The sequence below is a fragment of the Hemitrygon akajei genome, chromosome 23, assembly GCF_048418815.1.
Source record: "Hemitrygon akajei chromosome 23, sHemAka1.3, whole genome shotgun sequence".
Classification (NCBI taxonomy): domain Eukaryota; kingdom Metazoa; phylum Chordata; class Chondrichthyes; order Myliobatiformes; family Dasyatidae; genus Hemitrygon; species Hemitrygon akajei.
In genome coordinates this window covers 17,126,204-17,146,431 of record NC_133146.1, presented here as the reverse complement: position 1 = coordinate 17,146,431, position 20,228 = coordinate 17,126,204, and the positions used below count along the sequence as shown (strand labels likewise).

Here is a 20,228-nt window from a genome sequence, read left to right as displayed (position 1 = left end):
GAGGAAGATCATCAAACCTTGCAGCAGGATCTAGACCAACTGGGAAAAAATGGGCTGAAAAATGACAGGTGGAGTCATTGAGTCTGCTCCGCCATTTTATCATGGCCGATTTATTAACCCTCTCAACCCCAACCTCCTGCCTACTCCCCGTAACCTTTGACACTCTGATCAATCAAGAAACTATCCTCTGCTTCAAATATATCCAATGTTTTGGCCTCCTCAGCCACCTGTGGGAATGAATTCCAGAGATTTACAAAGTACATGTACGTCACCATCTACCCTGGGATTCACCACGCTCAGCTAAAGAAATTCCTCCTCATCTCTGTTCAAAAGGAAAGCACTTCTATTCTGAGGCTCTGCCTTCTGGTCCTAGACCTCTCCACTACAGGAAACACCCCCTCCATGTCCACTCTGTCTAGGCCTTTCAATATCTGATAGGTTTCAATGAAAAGCCTCCTCTTTCTTCTAGACTCAAGCAAGTACAGGCCTAGAGTCATCAAAAGGAACAAACCAGCCAAGGTGTCCTCCCTAGGGTAGCCCCATCTGCCTGCAGTTGGTCCTACCCCTTTAAACCTTTCAGACCCAAGTACTTACCCAAATGTCTTCAATACTATTGCACTCGCCTCAACCATTTTCTCTGGCAGCTCAGCCCACAACCCTCCCCTCCATGGTTTGTACACCTCTTATAATTTCACTCCCTCAGTCTCCTATCTGCCAAGGAATAAGCTCCTAGCCTGCCCAACCTCTCCCAGATCGCTCGATTCCAGGCAACAGTGAAGGGCCCTTCGGCCCACGATGTTGTCCCAACCTACACAACCATACTCCTCAATCAATCCAACTCTTCCCTCGACACAGCCCAGACTTTCTCACATCTGTGTCTACCTAAGAGGTTTGCATTTAAATGTTCCGGTTGTATCAGTACCTACCGGCACTCCCAGCAGTGCACTCAACTCCATGTTTAAAAATAACCTCTTCCCTCCACTCACCTGCGCTCTGACCTTGGCCACTGCCACCCTGGGAGAACGTACTAGCTGCCAACTCTATTGGGTCAAACAAAAGTCTAACCCAACCTTGAAGGCACATAATGACTCAGTATTAACATCTCCTTGAAAAAGAACTCGAAAACGTAAAATGGTGCTCGTGAACCCGCACGTTAATGTTCTCAAATTTCCCTTCAGCTCTCAACTCCCTTACAGGCCAAGAGGCTACCAGTCTCGGTGTTGAACATATTCAATGACCACTATTTCTAGGAGAAAAGAATTCCAAACAGTCCCCACCCTCACACAGAACAAATATTTCCTCATTTCTGCCTTATATAGACAACTCCCCAGTCTGAAACAACACCCTCACTGCGAGGTTCACATAAAGGGAATGCCACCTCAGCATCTCCCCCACTGATTCCCTCCTCCAAAACAGGTCCCGTTAGGTCAACTCCCATCTCCCCCCCCCCCCCCAGGGAACATCAGCCCAATTTAGACCTCTCAATCTTTCTGCCTTCTCCCTGTAACCTTTGACCTCTCAACCTTTCTGCCCCTGCCCATCCCCCACATGATTCACCTGTTGTCGGCCAACCAACACATACTCCACTCTCCCCTCCTAACCCTCCTCACAGCCCCCCACACCCTGCTCTCATGACTACACCCCTCCCCTACCTGAAACCTCCACAGTGGGCTTCACAGCTGAACACGTGAGAAGACAACTGAAACGTCTCCACCCAAGCAAGGCTGTAGGCCCGGATGGTGTCAGCCCCAGGGTGCTCAAAGTCTGTGCCCCCAGCTATGTGGAGTACTTCACCATGTCTTCAACCTGAGCCCAAGTCTCCAGAGGGTTCCTGTACTGAAGACACCGCGCCCCAGTGGCTCCAATGACTACAGACCGGTGGCATTGACCTCCCACATCATGAAGATCCTGGAGAGACTTGTTCTAGAGCATCTCCGGCCTATGGTTAGGCCAAACTTAGACCCCCCCCCCCCCCAGTTCACCCCGACTAGGAGTTGAGGATGCCATCGTCTACCTGCTGGACCATGTCTACGCCCACCTGGACAAGCCGGCGAGCACTGTGAGGGTCATGTTTTTTGACTTCTCCAGTGCGTTCAACACCATCCATCCTGCTCTGCTGGGTGAGAAGCTGACAGTGATGCAGGTGGATGCTTCCCTGGTGTCATGGATTATTGATTACCTGACGGGCAGACCACAGCACGTGTGCTTGCAACACTGTGTGTCAGACAGAGTGGTCAGCAGCACTGGGGCTCCACAGGGGACTGTCCTGTCTCCCTTTCTCTTCACCATCTACACCTCCAACTGCATAGAGTCTTGCCATATTCAGAAGTTTCCTGATGACTCTGCCATAGTTGGATGCATCAGCAAGGGAGATGAGGCTGAGTACAGGGCTACGGTGGGAAATTTTGTCACATGGTGCAAGCAGAATCATCTGCAGCTTAATGTGAAAAAGACTAAGGAGCTGGTGGTGGACCTGAGGAGGGACTAAGGCACGAATGACCCCTGTTTCCATCCAAGGGGTCAGTGTGGACATGGTGGAGGATTACAAATACCTGGGGATACGAATTGACAATAACTGTACTGATCAAAGAACACTGAGGCTGTCTACAAGAGGGGTCAGAGCCATCTCTATTTCCTGAGGAGACTGAGGTCCTTTAACATCTGCCAGACGATGCTGAGGATGTTCTACGAGTCTGTGGTGGCCAGTGCTATCATGTTTGCTGTTGTGTGCTGGGGCAGCAGGCTGAGGGTAGCAGACACCAACAGAATCAACAAACTCATTCGTAAGGCCAGTGATGTTGTGGGGGTGGAACTGGACTCTCTGACGGTCGTGTCTGAAAAGAGGATGCTGTCCAAGTTGCATGCCATCTTGGACAATGACTCCCATCCACTCCATAATGTACTGGTTAGGCACAGGAGTACATTCAGCCAGAGACTCATTCCACCGAGATGCAACACTGAGCGTCATAGGAAGTCATTCCTGCCTGTGGTCATCAAACTTTACAACTCCTCCCTCGGAGTGTCAGACACCCTGAGCCAATAGGCTGGTCCTGGACTAATTTCTTATTACTTATTATTATTTAATTATTTATGGTTTTATATTGCTATATCTCTACACTATTCTTGGTTGGTGTGACTGTAATGAAACCCAATTTCCCTCAGGATCAATAAAGTGCGTCTGTCTGTCTGTTACTAATGATGAACCTATCCACCTCCTCTTTAAATATACCCAATGACTTGGCCTCCATGGATGTCCGTGGCAATGAATTCCATTGATTCACCACCAGTTGACTAAAGAAATTCCTCCTCATCTTTTCTAAAGGGACTTCATATTCTGAGGCTGTGACTTCTGGTCACTACTGACAACATCCCTTCCATGTCCATTCTACCTAGGCCTTTCAATATTTGGTAGGTTTCAATGAGATCCCCCTCCCCCATTATTCTAAACTCCAGTGAGAACAGGGCCAGAACCGTCCTCAACCATTAACCCTTTCATTCTCAGGATCTTGCTTGTGAACCTCCTCTGGACTCTCCCCAATGCCAGCGCATCCTTCCTTAGACATGGGGCCCAGAAATGCTCACGATATTCCAAATGCAGTCTGACCAAAGCCTTCTAAAGCCTCAACATCACACCCTTGCTTTTACGTAGTAGCTCTCTTACATCGAAGAAAACTCAGGATCAGCTGGTGGACCTCCTCTGGACTGCATTTGATGCAACTGCATCCCTCCGAGTCGAACAAAGCTGGTGGGGTATCTCCACCACCCTGTACAGATGCCCTATTTTTATACCCTAGTCCTCTTGGCAACTTTAAAAGTGCGGTTAACGTACCTGCCTCAACTACTCCTCGGACAGCTGATCCCATAATCCTTGCAACGTACCCTTCAACTCAATTTCAAGACTGTCCATTGCCACTCCTCAGTACACAAGGATTAAAAACAAATTAATTGTTACTCCAGATCTGATGTGGGATAAATAAAAACACACAATGACAATAAAGAACACAATAAATGAATCTCGCCTTTCCCAATTACTTTCTGCAGATGAAGGAGCAACAAGATAACTGTGCAAGCTGAAGGAATAATCACTAGAGATTCTGCGGATGCTGGAAATCCAGAGCAAGGTGATGGAAGAGCTCAGCCGGTCGGGCAGCATCTGTGGCAGTGAATAAACAGCTGATGTTTCAGCCGGAGTCCTGATTGGCTATTTATTAGTTTCCATAGATGCTGCCAGACCGACTGAGTTCCTCCCGCATCGAGAGAGTGCGGAGCCAATAGAATAACTGTTTGGTTGGAGATCTGTATGGACGTTAACACAGAGCTGACCACCCTCTGGTGACGAACGAGCCGCCCGGTTGGACAGCTCCGTCTCAATGTACACAGTTTAATATTACAGACTAGCTTTATTGTCACGTGTATCAAAACACAGAGTGAAATGAGCCATTCGCGTCCATGACCAACGCAGTCCTAGGATGCGCTGGGGCAGTCCGCGAGTGTCACCACACTTCCAGCGCTGAATTAGCGTGCCCACAACTTACTAACCCATAGGCCTTTGGGCTGTGGGAGGACACCAGAGCACCCAGAGGGAACGTGCAAACTCCTTACAGACAGAGCTGGGAATTGAGTGGCAATCGCTGGTGCTGTAAATTGTTACGCTAACCACTACCCTACCGTGATGCCCAGCGGCACAGACGTTAACACACAGCTGGTCAGCCTACAGAAGCCAAAGGAGCCACCCGACCGGTAGCTGTGTCCCTGAGCTCAGGGAAGGGACAACGTTCTGTATCAACCAGCCTAGGGTAAAGGGCCACCAACAGCAGCTAATTGCACTTTTAAACAACTCATGCCAAGACCACCAGACAGGGGTGTCCAGGACAGAGAGAATAAGGGCAGGGGTGGGGTAGGGGCAATGGGGCAGCAAAAGAGGAACAGGAGGAGAGGCTCAGGGAGAGAGCTGGGGCCCCGGAAACTAATGGAAGCACAACCAACGACTGCACAATTAAACCAGGAAGGAGGACCAGGAATGCCCAGTGATCTCAGAACTCTCATGGTGCTGATGGGTCGCAGAGGTCAAGCTCAAGTTTATTGTCATCCAACTGTACGTATATATAGCCAAACGAAACGGGGTTCCTCCGGACCACAGTGCACCCACAAAACATACATCACACACAGCACGTGAAACCAAATTATACCAAATAAGTTAACAAAATACAATTTAAAATGTATGTGGCGAAACCCAGCATAAACAGTACAGCAACCAGCTCGCGGCCCTAGTGACGAGATCTTGGTGGTGACAGGGTATTCACTGGTCTCACACCCTGAGGGAAGAAGCTGTTACCCAGTCTGGCAGTCCTAGCCCTGATGTTTCTGTACCTCCATCTAGACGGTAATAGGTCAAAGAGATTGCAGTGGGTTTTACTGTCCTTTGTAAGGTCTTATGGTCTAATGATTTGTACCAGACTATGATGCAGCCAGACAGGACACTCACTGTGCTCCTGTAGAACGTTGTTAGAATGGGGGCGGGGAGCCTTGCATACCTCAATCTCCTCAGAAAGTGCACGTTTCTGGGGTTTCTTGACTAATGAGGTGGTATTGTAGGTCCAGGTTAGATAGTCCGTTATGTGCACACAAGGAACTTTGTGCTCGTCCCTCTCTCCACAGCAGTGCCATCGATGGGCAATGGAGAGTGGCCGACCTGCCCCTTCCTGAAGTCCACAATCATCTCTTTTGTCTTGTCCACGTTGAGACCAAGGTTGGTGCTCCCACACCATCTGACGAGCCTCTCTAGCTCCCCCTGTAGGCCGACTCATCATTGCTGCTGATGAGGCCGACCACTGCTGTATCATCGGTGGACTCGATGAGGTGGTTCGAGTTGAATCTGGCAGTGCAGTCGTGAGTCAGCAGTGGATTGAGCACGCAACCCCGGGGGCACCAGTGCCCAGTGTGACGGAGCTTGAGATGTTGCTGCCAATTCAGACTGACTGGGGTGTTGTTGTCCAAGATCCAGTCACAGGGAGGACAGCTTACCCACCAGCCTCTCGGGGATGATTGTTCTAAGTGCCGAGCTGAAGTCAGTAAACAACATCTTGGTGTACAAGGCATCGTTTTCTAGAGTGGAGGGCTGAGGCCATGGAATCCCCAGTGGACCAGTTTGAGTGGTCGGTAAACTGGGAAGTTCCCAGTGCAGCTGGAATGAGGGATTCTATACCGTCCACTACCAGCCAGTTCACAATGAGACAAGAGCCCTGGGGGGCGGGGAGGGGGGGGTGTCCTCAGACTTAATTGATGCAATTACAAAGAGGGCACACCAGCAGTTATTTCATTGGGAGCTTGATGAGATTTGGTATGTCACCAATGACTCCAGAAAATTTCCACAGACATACTGTGGAGGGCGTTCCGAATGGCTGCATCACCGTCCGGTATGGAGGGGCTGCAGAGGGATGAAACCTGAGTCAGCTCCATCATGGGTACTAGCCTCCTCAGCACTGAGGACATCTTCAAAAAGGGGGTGCCTCGAGGAGCTGATGCCCATCATGAAGGACCCTCAGCACCCAAGTCATGCTCTCTTCTCATTACTGCCATCAGGGGGGAGGTACCGGAGCCTGAAGACCCACTTGCAACATTTTAGGAACTACTTCTTCCCCTCTGCCATCAGATTTCTGAATAGTCCATCAACACCACCTCAATATTTTGCTCTTTCTACACTCATCTTAAAATATTCTTATTGAAAGTTAAGGCAACTTTAATATATAGCACTGTACTGCAAACCAACCAACTTCACAACATGTCAGAGACAATGAACTGGATTCCAATATAGAGATCCTGGTGGGATTTGAAAACAAGAACAACGCCAGACAAGCACAAACTGTACCTCTTCCCCACAGCATTACCTTAAATAGCCCTGCACTCTGCAGCGGAAACTCCAACTCAAAGCAGAGAAACCCGTGTGCATGAAAACCCCACCATACAGCTCTTAACGGCAGCTCCGGGCACCAACGACTACTCACCATCACCTCTGTACCTTCCCTCCACACCGCCAGTTGCGCCAGCACCGATCCGGTCGCGGATTATCGGCAGTTTACAGGAAGGAGCTGTGAAAAGACAGGCTCAGATTTAACATGCATCGAACGCTCTCCAAAAAGCTGCTCCTGTAAAACTGAAAGCGTAGTAATACCGAGTCTTGCTTTTTCCCTAAATAGACGCGGGTTTCCTCAGTTTGTGTGCAAGTCTCAGCTCGAGACATACAGTTTGCAGAGAGCGTCAGGACATATCAATTCCCAAGATTGATTTCCGATATTGGCGGGTCCTACGGTTGACTCCTCTGTCCATCCTGTCATCCGCCATACCTCAGCATCCCGAAACAACCCCCGACTGCCTCCCTCGACCTCTGCTATTAAAACAGCCACATTAAAAACTCTACCGGGAAAAAAACCCTCCAGTTTTGTAATAATGACTTTTAAGTCACTTTTCGATTATAAGCAAAACTGTTTCACATCCCCCTTCAGGCTTTAGATAACAAGGAGAATCTTCAAGGAAAAAAAATGTATTTCATCAGACGACACTTTAAACATTAAAAGGCAATTAAAAATTACTTTTCAGTTCACAGCTGAACGTATATTACATTAAAATTGGCTGCATACGCTTTGAATTATTTCTAGGGCAAGAGTGGTGGGGGGGGCGGGAATGTAGGAATTTAAAAGGCTGCATGTTATTTCAGACTTATCCAGGCATCGATATTCCACAGTTCACTCACTGATTTATTAAAATATTTATGTCTCTCCCAGACCACATCGCTCACTTTGTCCAAATTTGCATAGAGATTAGTATTACATAAAGAGTTTTCTTTTCCTCATCAAACTTCCCATCTAAACCCCTCAAAAAACTTCTGACTGAACTTTGAATGGCTGGTATTGATGACATAATTTTATGAGGAAAGGGGCATTTTTTTAAAATATAAGTAATTGGAGGGAAGTATGGAGGGACGTCAGAGGTAGTTTTTTAAAAAAACACAGTGGTGGGTGGCTGGAACATACTGCCAGGGGTGGTCGTAGAGGCAGACATTTAGGGATGTTTCTCCCCACCAAGCCCCAAAACAGGAAATACAAACAAGATACTGGAGCATTAGGCCATTTGGCCCATCGTAACTGCTCCACCATTTGATCATGGCTGATCCATTTCCCTCTCAACCCCATTCTCCTGTCTGCTCCCTGTAAACCTTCCACACCATGACTTATCAAGAACCTGTCAACCTCCACCTTAATGACGTGGCCTCCAGAGTCACCCGTAGCAACAGACTCCACAGATTCACCAACCTCTAGCTAAAGAAATTTCCCCTCATCTCCATTCTAAAAGGACCCCCCCCCCCATTCAGAGGATACCTTGTTCGGTCCTAGACTCCCCCACTACAGGAAATATCCTTCCCACTCTTTCTAGGTCTTTCAAAATTTGACAGATCTCAATGAGATCCCCTTCATTCTTCTAAATTCCAGTGAATACTGGCCCAGAGCCATCAAACACTCCTCATATGGCAAGCCTTTCAATCCTGGAATCATTCCTGTGAACCTTCTCTGAACCCTCTCCAATGTTAGCATGTCCTTTCTAAGATAAGAGGCCCTGAACTGCTCACAGGACTCCGAGTGAGGTCTCACCAGTGCGTTTTAAGCCTCAACACTCAATCCTTGCCTTTATATTCTTAGCCCTCTTGAAATGAATGTTTAACATTGCATTTGCCTTCCTCACCACAAATTCAACTTGCAAATTAACTTTTAGGGAATCCTGCACAAGGACTCCCAAGTCCCTTTGCACCTCAGATTATTTGAATTCATTCCCTGTTTAGAAAATAGAGTACAATTTTATTTCCCCTACAAAGTGCAAGGCCACAATGCATTCCATTTGCCGCTTCTTTGCCCACTCTCCTAGTGTGTCCAGGTCCTTCTGTAGCTTCCCTGCTTCCGTAAAACTACCTGTCCCTCCGCCCATCTTCACAGCGTCCACAAACAGCCACAAAGCCGTCAACTCCATCGTCGAAATAATTGATGCACAACGTAGAAAGAACCGCTCCCAACACCGATCCCTGTGGAACACCACTAGCCACCGGCAGCCAATCAGAAACGGCTCCCTTTATTCTGCAGGAAGGTGGATCTCTCCCCCCCCCCCCCCCCATGGATGCTGCGTGGTTTGCTGAGTATTTCCAGCATTTTTTTTTAATTTTCAAGATTTCCAGTTTTCTGCAGTATTTTTTTTTTAATTTGCAGTCTTCCCGGAAGATTATCTGTATAAACTTCAGTGTGAAATTCTATTAGAGACTCTTTGAAAAGATCATGAGGAATAAATGCCAATATGAATTTGAATAAACTAAATGTAGGTGACATTACTCATCAGCCCACTGATTTACAATGTTTAAAGCATCAGCGTTCTTCTTTGTGAATAAGGATCCGTCTCTAAACGACTTCCATGTAAACACTCCAGAATGGAGCTGAGGATCCATTGAACAAAATTAAAATTATAAACACTGGCTGAGGAAATACTGAAATCACTGCCGGGTTCTCGATTCTGGAAAGAAAAGGCACTCCTCTCGACCAGCAGATTAAATTCCTCCTTCCCGTTCTCCGTGCAATTTAGACACATCCCCTGGCCGCTGAGGTGTTTGTGATGGCTGGGGATTGGAAGAGTGCGCATTGAACTGGACAAATAACACAGGCTGGAGCACAGCTGCACTGCACAGACTGGGAGAGGACACAAGGTCAGACAGAGAGGAAATTAAACACTCCCACATCTAACAATATGGTGCATTTGTTCTCCGGGAACTCGTATCAGTTCAGTTTCATTTTCCAGTGTCAGTGCAAGCCGGCTCTTATCATGAGAGCTCACAGAGTTTCTCTTTCACATTTCCCCTCCCATTCCTATACGGGAGTCAGCTGGGTAGACCCCCCACTCTCCCGGACATGGGCGCAGCGCCCAAAGGAATTCTGCAGTGTTACCAGGGCGGGCAGACGTTAAACTGATATCCCATCTGAAACAGAACATAGTACAGCACTGGACAGGCCATTCGGCCCGCAATGTTGTGCTGACCTTGATGCCAATTTACACTAAACATCCTCCTCCAGGTCGCTCCATTGCCTTCATATTCGTGGATCTGCTTAAAAGCCTCTTAAACTTTACCAAACTCCTACTATTCCAGTAAGCCTGATAATCTTTTAACTCCTCGAAACTGCAATTTTCACAGCAATCCGTTCCTGGTAGCCAACACTTCCTGCACTTAAAAAAAAAAGCACAACTTGCCCCTCATGCCACCTTTAAAATACCCCCCTCTAACCCTTGAAAACACATGACATTTCCACCCTGGGGCAAAGATTTTTCGAAGTCTGCTTCCAAAGTGGATGCAGTGGGTTATTTTGAAGAGCAGAGAAGATTTCCCCAGGACCAACAGAACCACCAGCATTATTATCATACCATTACAACACCACTCTCCCGCAGCAGCTTGCCCTATGCTAACGGCTGGTACGCTCGGACAGTAAATTCACACCATAGCACATGCAATGTGAACATTATCTTGAAAATTAAAGTGAATTCAAATTTTTTTAAAAAAAAAACTGCAGTTGCTGAAAATCTGAAATCAAAGCAGCAAATATTCCGCAGGTCAGTCAGCATACGTGGAGGGCAGACAGCGTGCACTTGGAGTACTGCATTCCATTTTGGTCACCCCATTTCAGAATCCAAGGATTACAGGAATAGCAGCAGTTTGGTGAGGTTTAAGAGGGTTGTAAACAGAGCCGTGAATATGAAGGGAATAGAGGGATCTGAATGATACAGAGGAGGATGTTTAGTATAAATTGGCATCAAGGTCAGCACAACATTGTGGGCCGAATGGCCTGACAAATACTTTACTAGGTTCTATCTCAGATGGGATATCAGTTTAACTCTTCCCCTCCCACCAGTAGATTGCACCACACCCCCTTCCCTATGGGCGCTCTGCGGTGGGGGTGTCACTTTCGGGACACTGCCCACGTCCTGGAGAGTGGGAGTGTAACTTTCTGACTCCAGACAGAGACCCTGAGGCATGGAGAGCAAACAGAAGAGATTTACCAGGATGCTGTAGGGACTCGGGGCTACGTGCTACAGGGAACGGCTCGACAGACTTGGGTTGTTCTCTCTGGAGCGTTGGAAGCGGAGGGGAAACCCGACACAGTGTTCTTGTTCACATTATGAGAGGCATACAGACAGTCGGAATCCTTTCTGCAGGGTAGAAATGTCACACACCAGAGGACACATCTCTAAGGTCAGACGGGGAAGTTTAAAGGTAGCGAGAGGGACAAGTTTTAAAAAAAAATTCTGAAGTAAACACAGCGGTAGGTACCTAGATTGGTACACAGCAATACTGGAAGCAAGCCAAGGGTCTCAGCCTGAAACAGCAACCATTTATTCTCCTCTATAGATGCTGATGGACCTGCTGAGTCCCTCCTGCATTTGCATGATTTCCAGCCTCTGCAGAATCTCTCGTGTTTACGGTGGAGCTTCACAGTATTTTAGATAGACACATGAATATGGAGGGAATGGGTGATGTACACGAGGACATTTAGTATAAATTGACATCAAGATCAGCACGACATTGCCGTACTGTTCTATGATCTATGAGTTAATGTTCAAGCAGAAGACCCTTTATTATATCCACGTTGACTTTGTTCTTCTCTCGGATGTCACCAGACTTCCTAGCCATTTCCCCGCTTCTGCCCCCTTCCTTTCCAGTCCTGATGAAGGGCCTCAGCTCAAAACATCGGCCGTTTATTCCCCTCCATAGATGCGGGGGAGAGAGGGGAGAGAGGGGAGAGAGGGGAGAGAGGGGAGAGAGGGGAGAGAGGGGAGAGAGGGGAGAGAGGGGAGAGAGGGGAGAGAGGGGAGAGAGGGGAGAGAGGGGAGAGAGGGGAGAGAGGGGAGAGAGGGGAGAGAGGGGAGAGAGGGGAGAGAGAGGAGAGAGAGAGACACACACACACACTCAAGGTTTCCAGAATCCCTTGCATTTATGGCTTCCAACAGCTTCCATTTTAATTTATATTGTCCAAGATGTTCTTTCAAACATTTCTGGCTTTCTTCACTCTGGACGCGACCATGAGGTACCACTGGTTCAGCTGATGCCTGCTCCTGGTCACTTGTTACTCTTCCCTCAGCTCCCTACCACATGACTTTCACCCAACACCGTCAATGTGGGTACTCCAGGCACCTCACCGACTCTCTCTTGGAGCAAAGTTCTACACAAGCTGACCACTGACGACGTCAGGCCAGTTGCCCCAGGGGTGGAAGCAGTACAAATATTTAGGGGTGGACGAGAGCCCAGAAACTTGCCTATACCCGAGGCTGGAGGTGGTCAAGGGAGGGAGCAAGACAAGAAAGGGGTATGAAGACAAATACAGAGGGAGCGTCCCAAAGATATAGGGGCAGTAGGAAGCCATTCAGCTCATAGAGTCTGCTCCTTCATGGCTGATTTATGTTCCCTTACAATCCCCACTTTCCTGCCTTCTCCCCGTAACCTTTGATGTCATGACTAATCAAGGACTTATCAATCTCAGCTTTAAATATATTTTGGCCTCCACGGCCATCTGTAACAATGAATTCTGTCAATTCACCATCCTCTGGCTCAAGAAATTCCTCCTTAGCTATTCTACAGGGACACCCATCTGTTCTGAGGCTGTGCCTCTGGTCCTAAACTCTTCCACTATAAGAAACATCCTCTTCTCATCCGCTAAGTCTTTCAGTATTCAGTAGGTTTGAAAGAGATCCCCTCTCATTCTGCTAAACTCCAGTGAGCGCAGGTCCAGAGACATCAAACAGTAACCCACACAAGTCAGATACAGCCCGGCTCAGTCTGGCATCTGCTCTGCCCAAGAGCACAGGAAATTGCAGAGAACTCTGGACACGGCTCAGCACATCAAAGAAACTAGCCTCCCCTCCAAGGGCCATCGACACTTCCCACTGCCTCAGGAAAACAGCCAACATAATCAAGGACTACCTTCATGCCAGCTATTCTCTCCTCCACCCCCGCCCATCAGACAGAAGATACAGAAGCCTGTAATCATAGACCATCGCAGGTTCAAGGACAGTCATCGAAAAGCGAAATCATGATCTGCCAGTCTGCCTCGCCGTTTCCCTTTCACTTTCTCGCCTCTCTGTAACACAATACTCTGCATTCTGCTCTCGTTTTTAATGGAACACAGGGAATGGAAATTAGCAAACGCTGTGAAATGAGGTGGGGGTGGTGATTAGAGAGTGAGATCTTATAGGAAAACGAAAATGTGGTGAGATGTGCGGCTATGATAGGGCAATGATAATAAACCTCATTCCCATTCCCCTCTGAAGCCATGGCTGGACAAGCACACCCATAGACACCCTCACCAACACTGGCTCTGTTTCATCAGGATTTGAGAGGTCTTGTTCTGCCAAAGACTTCTGCAAATTGTTACAGGTGTACCATGGAGGGGATTCCAACTGGATGCATCACCGTGTGGTAAGGAGGATTGGAAAAAGCTGCAGAGGGCTGTAAACTCAGCCAGCTCCAACATGGGCACTAGCCTCTCCAGCAACGTGGACATCTTGAAAAGACAACGCCTCAAGAAGGTGGCATATAGCTTTAACGATTCCCCCAAACACCCAGGACGTGTCCCCTTCTCATTGCTACCATCATGGAGGAGGTATAGGAGAAGGAGGAATACACTCAATGTTTTAGGAACAGCTTCTTCCCCCCCCCACCACTGCCATCAGATCTCTGAAAGTACTGGGAATCGCACACTAGACAAATTACAGCAGTGGTTTGCCATTGCCTTCTGCGAGGTGAGTTGTTTTTTTTTTAAAAAGAGATCACCGGCTCTTAACGGGAGCCGGCTGGATTCGAACTCGGGACGTCTTGCCCCGAAGTCCAGTGCTGATGCCACTACGCCACACATTTTTTATTGTAACTCAGTTTTTAAAAAATTATGCATTGCAGTGTACTGTTGACACAAAACAACATATTTCACGGAATATGCCAGTGATATTGAATCTGGTTCTGATTCTGCATTAGTACCCTAATGAGGGTGGTATCTTCACCAACCCAGACTGCAACCCTCTCCTTCTACTGCTCACCCCCGCCCCCCCCCCAACTTATGCCACTACTTACAAGAGTAAAAATGTCTTCCCACCTGCAGCAGGTTCATCGGCTTCGCCTGACCCCCGCAAGGACCACCATGGTGGAGATGGTCACCAATCTGCACCTTCCTACACCTCTCCCACTTTCCAATCCTTTCCCACTCGCTGTCACTTCCCACAATCCCACCCTCTTCCCGATTACCCGACTTGACCCATTTTTCTCCAGGCAGTTCAACACCTTTTCCCTACCTCCTCCACCACCCAGCGGGATCACATTCACCCCCGTGGCCACAGTCCTGTCTGCTCCCATTACTCCCAAACTTGCTTTCTGCATTGCGATCTCAAACCCTCTCCCCCCGGGTCTCCAGGATTCCCACTGTCTGGCACTGATTTGGTTTACTGTGAGAGAATTGGAATCAAGTTTATCATCGCTGACGTGTCGTGAAATTTGTTGTTTGGCCATCCTCCTTTCATATTCTACCGAGAAAATCAGCTCAAGTTTGAATAGATTCAGAGAGCACTACAGTAGAGAAACAGGCCCTTCAGCCCATCTAATATGTGCCAAACTATTATTTTGACTACTCCCACCTACCTGAACCTGGATCACAGCCCTCCTTACCCCTCCCATTCATGTACCTATCCAAACTTCTCCTAAAAACATTGCAATTGAACCTGCACCCACCACTTCTGCCGGCAGCTCGCTCCACACTCTTAAATTGAGGATGTTCCCTCTCATGTTCTGTAAATAATTTAATGCTGTTCCCATCCCCAACACAGCATGCCATCTTCTGCCACGATCAGAGGCATTTCCTTCTTTCACCCCAACACCACTCCTCCCGTTCGGGATGCCCCCACCCCCTGCCCCTGCATTTTACCAACTACTGCATAGATAGTTAAGCTTTTAAATCTAAGGAAACCTTGGCATCAGCAGCAGCCCATGACCAGAACTCGGAGGCACAACAAGTGTATCTTGGTAGAGGGACTTTCCAACATCCTGTGAGATTCCTGGAAACAAATCCCCAGGCAGAGAGGAGGAGCAAGTCACTGCCATTCACAACAATTCCCTTCTTCCCACTCTCTCACTGGATACATCCAGCTCCAAAAACAATACCCAACTCCTGGAGTGCATTTAATTCTACGGTAAACACAACACCACAGCACAGTACAGGCCCTTCTGCCCATCATTTTGTGCCAACTTTTTAAACCTACTCCAAGACCAATCTAACCTCTCCCTCCTAAAGAGACTCCATTTCTTCTCTCATCCATATGCCTATCTAAAAGGCTTATAAACGCCCCTAATGTCTCTACTTCTATCACCACCCCCACAGCAAATTCCACACACCCACTACTCTGTGCAATAAACCCAGCATACATTCCCCCAAATACCTCAGAATTATGTCCCCACATATCTGTTTGACAACAAGTCTGACTGCCCATTCTTCATCACCTTGTACACCTCTATTGTCACCCTCCATCCCCCTTCAAGATATTCTGAGAATAAACACAAAAGGTTCTGCAGGTATCGACACACAAGATGCTGCTGGAACTCAGCAAGTCAGGCAGCATCATTAGAAAGGTACAACCAGTTGACGTTCCTGACGAAGGGTCTTGGCTGAAACGTTGACTGTGTATTCCCCCTCCACCGCTGCTGGCTAACCTGCTGGATATCCCGGCACCGTGTGTGCTTGGATTGCTGAGTGACTTGTTTTATCTCTGGGAGAGATTCTAACAAATCCAGGAGGGGGGAACATTCTCCTCATTTCCCTTTACCCTCTGACTGCGAACCCCACAATCTCCTCCAACCTCAGATCCATTTCTTCTAACTTCAGACAGTATCCATCATTAAGAACTCCCATCGCCCAGGACATGCCCTTTTCTCATTGCTATCATCCGAGAGGAGGAACATTTTCCAAACAGCTTCACCTTTCGGAATGGACAATGAGCCCACATACACTAGCCCTCTACACCATTCCTCTTTCCTCCTACTAACAGGATTCATTTTTTGTGTTTCTTATTTATAGTTTTTAATGTTGTGCACTGTACCGCTGCTTTAAAACACTTCACAATACATGTCAGTGATAATAAACTTGATTTTGATTAGTCTGGTATCCACCAGGAAAGGAGTTCGGATTTGAACAGGTTTGTTAGAAAAACAATAAAAAGAGCAAAAGTGACTGATGTCTGTCTCGGAAAGGCCACACCACTCCTCCCTCCTCCACAGAATCCCATGATATATAGAGAATTATAGTGTGACATTGAACCGTCTTGAACAAAACACCGGAGGAACTCAGCAGGTCAGGAAGCATCTATGCAAATGAATAAACAGTCGACGTTTCAGGCCGAGATCCTTCTTCAGGAAGAGGGGAAGACACCTGAATAAAGAGGTGGACTGGGGGGGGGGGGGGCAGGGTGGTGGATATAGCTGGAAGGAGAAAAGGTGAAGGACTGGAGAGGAAGAATCTGATAGGAGAGGAGAATGGACCATGGGAGAAAGGGGAGGAGGAGGGGTGGACCTGGGGGAGGTGTCAAAGAGGTAAAAGGCCAGAGTAGGGAATAGAGGGGAGAGTGGAGGGGATTTTTTTTTTTAAACTGGGAGGAGAAACGATATTCCTGCCATCCGGTTGGAGACTACCCTGTATAAGGCGTTGCTCCTCCACCCTGAGGTGGCCTCATCGTGGCACAAAAGGAGACCGTAGACTGACTATGCTTGGAAGACACGGAATAGTGTGTTCAATTCTGGTCACCTCCTTATGGGAGTGATGTGGAGAGGGTGCAGGGGAGATTTACCAGGATGCTGCCTGGATTAGAGAGCATGTTCGATCAGGATAGGTTACACGAGCTGGGGCTTTTCTCTTTGGAGAGCTGGAACTCTCAGAGGTAGAGTGGATAGGCAGTGACTCTCCTCCCGGGGAAGATATGGCTACTACAAGGGGGCGTAATTTTAAAGTGATTGCAGGGTGCTGGACCGTACCTGTGAGGTAAGTTTTTTTTTAAATGCACAGTGGTGGGTGTGTGGGAATCAATGCTGGGGTGAGGGTAGAGGCAGATACATTTCAGAAACATTTAGATAGGCAGATGGACGATAGAAAAACTGGAGGGCTGTGTAGGAGGGAAGGGTTAGATTGATCCTAGGGTAGGTTAACATGTCTGCACAATATCCCGGGGCAAAGGCCCTGAACTGAATCCAATCAGAATCAAGTTTCGTGTCAGTGGCACATGTCATGAAATTTGTTTTGCAGCAGCACATAATAAAACTATAAATTACAATTAGGAATATGTTTTAAAATAAATTTAGAAGTGCAAAAAGAGCAAAAACCTGAAACATGAAAAGTAGTGAGGCAGTGTACGTGGGTTCGCTGTCCATTCAGAAATCTGACGGCGGAAGGGAAGAAGCTGTTTCTACAACACTGAGTGCGCGTCTTCAAGCTCCTGTACCTCCTCCCCGGTGGTAGCAACGAGAAGAGGGCACGTTCTGGATGCTGGTGGGGTCCTCAATGACGGGTGTCGCTTTTTAAACTCTCTGTTCAATGACAGGGGAGGGACAAACCAATCCACCGCAATTTACAATAGAGAAAGTATTGCGTTTGCGTCCACTTGAAGCCATGTACAAGCGGGGGAAATCCCCACGGGGTTGGGCCAGTGCCAGGAGGTGGAGTTCCGCGCAGAGTATTTAAAAAATCGGCCCCTCCGAGCAGGGGTCAGAGAGGGTGCCAATGGCTGGGCCTCAAAGAAAACAAGGCGCGAAGTTAACTCTCCGCACCGAAACTTTTAACTCCTGACAGGCAAACTCGGGAATATTTTATTACTAAGAGTTCACCTTGGGTGGGGTGGAATGAAGGGGCGGGGTAGACGGATCAGGCTTTGGGCTTTCAGAGAGAGGTGGCCCTGTGTTCGGGAACCGTAGTTGTCCGGTCTGCAAAGGGCACTCGAGGAGTCCAGCCTCCCCAGCTTTAAAAGGACTCCGAGGGAGCTGGCCCTCTGCTCCGGCACCCTCGTAGCCAATTTCCGCCCCGCTAGCAGCCCGAACCCGGAGTTGGTGAGAATTCAACTCGCGGCCACTCCATCCGTCCGGGACCCTGTCCACCCTCTGGAGCACACACGCACACACAAATCAGCGACCGCCTTCCTCCCAATCCACAGAGTTTGGGAAAATAAAACATTACAGAGGGAGAGCAGCCGGTGCAGAGTTCCCGGCAGCTGAACGGGAAACGAAGGCGCCCCCGAGCCCGGACCCTCCGGGGAGGGTGAAGTCGGCTAATGGGTGGTGGGTAGGAAGTCAGCAATGTGATCAGAAATCATCCTCCCCTCCCCTCCCTTCCGCACCCCCTCAAATCACGAAGCAAATGAGGGCCAGACGGCAGGCGGACGGGGCTACAACACTGTCACGGCGACTGTAACAACGGCACGGCCGGGACGAGGCAACAAGGTGAACTTACTTTTCCGCAGGTGCGAGGGGGAACTCGCCGTTACCTGAGAAGCACAGCCGCCCTCCTGCTCTCCGCCCGTCAGCTCCTGCCCCACTTCAGCTGCTCGGTTTGTTTTGATTCCGTGTAGCTGATCATATGACCGGCTGCTCGAACCCTCCCCACCCCCTCCATTCCCCTGTCACATGCTCCCTTGTCAGTCGCGGAATTAAAGCGGCGATGCCTGTCTGTCCCACGGCGGCGGTCTGCAATGCCTTCAGGGGTAGGCAGCTCGCAGGACGCAAAATAAATGATCCCCCCCCTCCCCAATTTCAGCATCTGCAATACCCCTTCAACAACAGCAAACGGATTTGCAGGAACAGCGGAAGGGGAGAGGAGGGATCTCAGTTTGTTACACCGAACCGGTCCAAAGTGCACAGAAGTGAGCGAGAACGCTGTGCCCCTGGGTGGCGGGGGCAGGGCGAGTTTTGGGAGCCCGGGAAATTGCGCACAATATTATCGGGCTCTGTTTTGCCCCCACGTGTGAGGGTCGGGGAGAGATTTATCCAGGGAAAACCGTGCCATCTCTTCCCGCTACTACCATTAGGCAGGAGGTACGGGAACCCCAAGTCCCACCCCACCAGGTTCAGGAACAGTTATTACCCTCCAACCATCGGGCGTGGATAACTTCACTCATCTCAACTCTTGAACTGATTCCACAACCTACTGACTCACTTCCAAGGACTTTTTACAACTCCTGTTTTCGGTTTATAATTTGCACAGTTTGTCCCCTTTTCCTGTTAAGTAGAAGAAAATGAATCGCGTATGAACTTTGAACCTTGAACTGTGTTTTCACTGGGTCGGGGGAGATTGGGGCGAGCAGTTTCAGGATCTGCGGGAGTCTGATGCAGATATAACGTGATAGGGAGGGGGTATTTGAGGAAGAATACTTCCAGTACAAGAGATATCTATGGCCCAGAGCTGACTGCAAGTGGTGAAACAGACAGACAGGGGAGGGAAATCATTGACAGGGTTCTGGGGAAAGAGTGGGGCCGAGGCAATGGCTGACAAGGGACTACGAAATAGGCGACGGCCCCTGTACAAGTAAATTTAAACTATTAATCAGCAAGAACCCTCACCACCCGGGACGTGTCCTGTTCTCATTACTACCGTCAGGGAGGAGGAACAGGAGCCGGAACACGCACACTCAATGTTTTAGGGAGAGTTTCGGCCCCTCTGCCATCAGATCTCTGAATAGTCCATAAACACCATCTCACAGCCCTGAAGAAGGGGCTTGGCCCGAAACGTCGACTGTTTATTCCTTTCTATAGATGCTGCCCGACCTGCTGAGTTCCTCCAGCGTTTTATGTGTGTTGCTTTGGATTTCCAGCATCTGCCAACTTTTACCTCACTGCTTTGCTCTCTTTTGCCCTATTTTATCCCTTCTCACCTTAGTACTTTGCCCTCTGGTAATTAATATTCCTACCCTGGGAGGAAATCTACCTTGTCTCCCGAAATTCTATAAACTTTTATCAGCCTCTGATGCTCCAGAGAAAGCAATTAAAAATTGTCCAGCCTCTCCTTATAGATCATGGTCTCTAGACCAGGCAGCACCCTGGTGACCCTCTTCTGTACCCTCTCCGCAGCCTCCACGTCCGTCCTGTAATGGGGCAGCCAGAACAGCATGCAGCAATCCAGTTGTGATGTAACTGG

The 20,228-nt window shown here is 48.6% G+C and overlaps 1 protein-coding gene across 5 annotated transcripts in view; it reads right to left on the bottom strand.

The window, feature by feature from the left end:
- The window catches only part of LOC140715200 (CREB3 regulatory factor-like), a 95,117-nt gene extending 76,456 nt beyond the window's left edge, over positions 1-18,661 (bottom strand). For 3 of the 5 annotated variants that reach the window (XM_073027047.1, XM_073027046.1, XM_073027051.1), the window contains exons 1-2: positions 18,549-18,661; positions 7,005-7,088 (exon numbers count right to left, since the gene is read on the bottom strand). The gene's annotated coding sequence lies outside the window, so the exon portion shown is untranslated. Of the gene's footprint in view, positions 1-7,004; positions 7,089-17,459; positions 17,498-18,548 lie in introns of those variants that run through there. The other 2 variants (XM_073027048.1, XM_073027049.1) reach the window with 2 other exon arrangements.
- Positions 18,662-20,228: the final 1,567 nt, after the last annotated feature.